A 4863-nucleotide genomic window follows, 5' to 3' on the forward strand; every position below is an offset into this window, starting at 1 on the left:
TTCAAACAAGCCAAACAACAGATAGCAGCTAACAGAATAAAAAATATCTATATCAAAGTTGTGAGAGGCGATACAAATACAGTAGCGTTTCAAATTGAACAAAGAGCAGAGAAGGCCTCTCTGGAGGGAGAGGTGGATGGCATCTGAGGTGGACTTTAAGGCTTGTTTATTAATACTTGCATTTCAGTAACGCTAATGGCTTGCCTGGTGTTTAAAAGAGACATTAAAAAAAGCCTTTTTCCTTTGGATTTGTTTTGCGAACTCTTGCCACCAAGCAGGGAGCCCACAACCACGTACGCACGAGGTCATGTGAAAAACCCCACGTCAGCGACTATAAAAACAGAGCCCAGAGGAGCTTCCAAAAGCTCGCAGTGGGGGAAGGAAAAAAAAAGTTAGGAGCAGGCAACTAGCAGGCGGGCTCCTACCACGCAAGGCGGAGAGAGGAGCGGGGCCATGTGACAAGCGAGGAGCGGCTGGAAAGACACAAATGAGGATGCGGCAGTGCCCCCGCGCCGGGCGGTCCCAGCCGCTCCCGGGGCCCTCCCAGTGACAGGCTCGTCGCTGCCGGGCCGGGTGCGGCGCGGGGGAGGGGCAGAGACCCGGCGCTTTCAGCCGCTAATCGCCCCCACATGGGGCGCCGCGCTGCGGGCGGGAGGACCTGCGGGCGTGACCCGGGCCCGGCGCTGCCTCCCCGCGCGGGCGGGCCGTGGGCAGGGGGTGGCCGCAGGCGGAGGGCGGGGATTGCCGCCGCCGCCCGCTCCCAGTGAGCTCATCTCGCCGCCGCGCCCGGCTGGCTGCGGACGAGCTTGCCCGGGACACGCCGGCGCGCAGCAGCCCGGGCTGGCGCTGAGGTGAGTGCCCGGCCCGGCCCCGCGTGCAGGGAAAGTACGGCCGAAAGTTTGCGGCTGCGGGACGTGCCCGGGCGCGTCTGCCCCGGGGCGGGCTGTGCCTGGCACAGGTGGGGGCAGGGCGGGCCCGGGGGAGGTGCGAGGCGAGGGGGTGCGGGGTGTTGCTTGTCACCAAGTTCAGCGGCAGGCTCCGCCAGCTGCGCGGGGACCCGGCGGGGAGGTCCCGCCGCGCGGGGGCCGGGCCCGCTCCTTCCTCTCACCTGCGGACGGGCGGGTGGGCCAGCCCCCCCCCCCGGGGGAAAAAGCAGGCGGGATTGGTGTGGGGCGCCCGAGGGCTGAATCCTGCCCGGCTTGGATGACTTCCCCCCTGCTCCCTCTGTCATGCACCTGCCAAAGCGGTGGCACTTTTGTCACCTGCTGCACCAGCCCAGCGTGGCAGTTGGCAGAGCCGAGGTGCCGCTGCTTCGCTCCAGGGAAAATGAGCAGTCTCGTTACAGCAGACTTGCCGGAGTGAAGGGGTTTGTAGCGCTGGGCGGTAGCAGCTACCTGTGCTCTGCTGCTCCAGGCTGAGTCCTGCCAGGAGATCACCCAGCTTGTGGCGGATCCTTTGCCAAGACGCCTTCTTTAGGCCGGGGCCTTGGTGGCTGTTGGCCTTAAGTATGTCGAGTTGGTTACAACAGTACAAAGCCTTGGGAAGAAGCAAGGGAATCTGGTATCTCACATCCGACAGAACTTCCTCCCTGTCTTAATTTCTGCGATGTGGTTGCCAAAACTGAATGGATTGAGAAACTTCCTAATTGTTGTGATTTGACAAGACATGATGGCAAAATAGTGTGAGAGGATTAAATTATGCTGAAAAAGCAAGCGAATATACGTGAATGAGATTTCTGTCCATAATGTAAACATGCAGCTATGGCAATATATATGGAGGTTAATTTTGCTGGATGCTGTGAAGTGCCAGTTGTTCTGCTTTCATGGGTTAGCGAACCACTGGAATGTCCAAATGATGATAAATTATGCTCACTCTAGAGCCAAAACATATTTGGTTCATAGCCAGACTTGCTCAGCTTCCCATAACAGCCTGTAGGAAAGAGACATTTTTTTCTTTCTAACCACAGTTTTGTCATTGATGCCATAGCAACTTTGTGATCTGAGGGTATAATTTTAGAGACAACTGGGCAGTGTTGAGTGAACTGGGCTATATTTCTCTAATGAAGCTTCATATTGTCATCAGAATTGATGCTTTCTTCAACCTCTTTGGACTCAAGGTACCCCTCAGAAAATGCCAGCTCTTAGCTTACGCTCATTTCTTGACTACAGAAAAATAATAAAACAAAGAACTCAGACCACAACAGGTCAGAATATCTTGGACACTATGGATTCCTATTTGAAAACTCTGGGTTTATCTTGTGACCCCATGTGTAGGTGTTTGTACACCTAACCGTGCTGATATTGCACAGTACCTTGCAGGCCTCTGGTTGAGAATCGCTGCTCTAATACCATTGTGTTCTGCTGTGACAGATTTTTTTTGTGCAACTTTGAGCTCCCTTATCCGAGGCCCCTTCTACACATGCAGGTAAAAAATGTGCAATCCACATAAGGACGCCTTCTGCCATGCTACATGTGGTTTCATGCACCCCTGAGCCTAGGAGATCACAGTAGCTGCGATCCCCCAGCCCAAGAGGATTTTGCATACCCCTGGAGCAGCCACAGGACCCAGCTGGGTCTATGTATCTGGCATCCACAGCTAGGGGATCCTGGGTCCCTGTCCTGGTGGGACCCAGAGTGGGCAGCTGCTGAGGCTGAGAGTCTCCCGAGTTGTGAGACTCCCAGACCTGGCTGAGCATGGTGCACTCCTGCTGCTGGGTGCTGTCAGCTAACTACATGTGCCATTAAAGCTAGGTAGCAACCACCTATAAGAGTTGGCACACATTGAGGTCTACCTTCATAGTTTTTTGGAGCTTTTTATGGCTACTTTGCAGCTGTGGAACATGCCCGGGCATGTCTGTACCAGGGCAGGCTGTGCCTGGCGCAGGTAGGGACTACTTTACTCTTGTAGCTGGTTAATTATGTGATTCTAAGGTCCTCTGTAATGTGGAGTGGGGGCCTTAGAATCATAGAAAAGTAGGGCTGGAAGGGACCTCAAGAGGTCATCTAGTCCAACCTTCTGTTTGTCTTAAAATGGCAAAAAAAAGTCATTTATTATATTTATACTGCCTTGGCAGACATTTAAGATTATATTTTAGGTAGTGTGTCTCTGATTCTCAAATAAACTATTTCATTTTTGTTGTTGTTTTCAGAAAGGGATTTTTAAAATAATTTGAGCATAGTGCAATTCTTAACTTTCTGATCTTGCCCATATCTTTTCCTAAAGGAGGAATGTCAGTAGAGGCATGATTTCCCTAGTATCACATGGAATCTATTAGGTCAGCTAATAACTGAATAATTAAGAGTAGCCTATTTATTTATATATTTACTATCACTCTCTCCTGGTTAAAAACCCTTTACCATCATAAACCAGGGAGATCTTATGAGGCAAGAGACTTCAGCCCCTGTTACTTGATTCTGTATATTTTATACTTCTGTAGTGCATTCTGTTCAAAGGATCTCAGAATAGTTTATGCTCATCAGCATTAGCCCTTACAGTATCTTTTTTCTGATATTCCCATTTTACCCTATGCACCACAGTTTTATCCTATGTAAGTGATTTCTTCAGGGTCAATTGGAAAGTCTGTGGCAGAAGCTGAAATAGAACCCAAATCTCCTGCCATCTATTTCTGTGCTTCAGCAAAATACCACTTTTTTCCCCTTGATCTCTTTTGTCTCTTATTTTTAGTAGGACATTTAAGTGCATAACTTGTTACTTTCTTTTCTTTCTCATGGCTTCATAAGAGACTGTGTTCCTGTAGGCTAAATATGGACAGTCAGAAAGCCTGAGGATTAATCGATTCAGTCTTCACAGGTTAGTCTAAGCTGCGTAGATTGAACTGATAAGCAAGTGAACAGACATTCATTTTTGACTCTGGAAATGCAGCCAGATACCTGCAACAGTCTAGGTCTGAAGCTGGGGTGCTAGAGCATGCCTCCCTGCTCATCTGGAGCAGATAGCTTGGGCCAAGGCTAGCCTGCCCACCCTGCAAGGCGGGGTTTGCAGGAGAGGTGCAAAACATTCTGGGAAGCTGGGGGCTGAGAGTTAACTTGAATCTGGAGGGGATTTGGGACAGAAGATCATTAAAACAGTATAACCTAAATCAGTTAAGTCTGATACTACATCCATCCAGGTTTATCTTGAACAGGTTTGGGCCATTTTTGAATGTGGTTTAGGTTCACAGCACTTGTTGTATTAGATTTGAACCTGTTTCCAATTAACATATACCAGTTTGTATATAATTTCTGTCGCCAGCCACAAAGTTTGCCTTGTTTAGGCTTCTCTACTGAATAGGTAATGCATAAAGTTTTATATGATTTTTATCTTGGGTTTTAAAAGTTCTTATTAATTGAATTAACATTGTTGCCACTGTCACATCTTAAACAGTGGCTGTAATCTAAATGCATTTATGCATATGTTATTGAATTGTGTGAGATGATGGCTGTGAGGGAGCGGGGGCTAGGGGCGGCCGTGAGCTCCCCAGCGCCACCTACCGTCACGTTAGGGTGACGTAGCACCCTCAGAATTCTCGCCCGCCACGACTTTGATGTTTAAATATATAATGCGGAGGCTGCCAGCTTCCCTAATGGACGGTCTTATAGTTCGTCCCTCTCCCAGACGGGGTTCGATATGCGTCCTGCCTTAAGGGCAATGCGTGCCTCCAAGCCTCCCCCTCAGCACGCCCCAAGCCTCGCAGCTGTTCTGGGGGGACGCTTGTATGGTCCCTCACCCCTCGGGTGCCCTTGTTCTTACTCTCGGGCACCGGGGCTCTTCGCCCGCCTGGCGCCTTCTTGGGTCGGGCCCTAATCTCTCGCCCGGGGCCTGTCACGTTGGCGCCCAGCTACTCACTGGCGCCTCCTGGGTCGG

At 50.5% G+C, this 4863-nt stretch overlaps 1 protein-coding gene across 1 annotated transcript in view; it reads left to right on the top strand.

Annotated features, from left to right (window-relative positions):
* The first annotated feature begins 737 nt into the window (after positions 1 to 737).
* Positions 738 to 4863, top strand: part of TANC1 (tetratricopeptide repeat, ankyrin repeat and coiled-coil containing 1) — a 201068-nt gene continuing 196942 nt past the window's right edge. Inside the window, exon 1 of the mRNA XM_019553854.1 lies at positions 738 to 828. The gene's annotated coding sequence lies outside the window, so the exon portion shown is untranslated. The remainder of the gene's footprint in view (positions 829 to 4863) is intronic.

This window comes from Crocodylus porosus, unplaced genomic scaffold, assembly GCF_001723895.1.
Source record: "Crocodylus porosus isolate Cpor-Errol unplaced genomic scaffold, CroPor_comp1, whole genome shotgun sequence".
Lineage (NCBI taxonomy): Eukaryota > Metazoa > Chordata > Crocodylia > Crocodylidae > Crocodylus > Crocodylus porosus.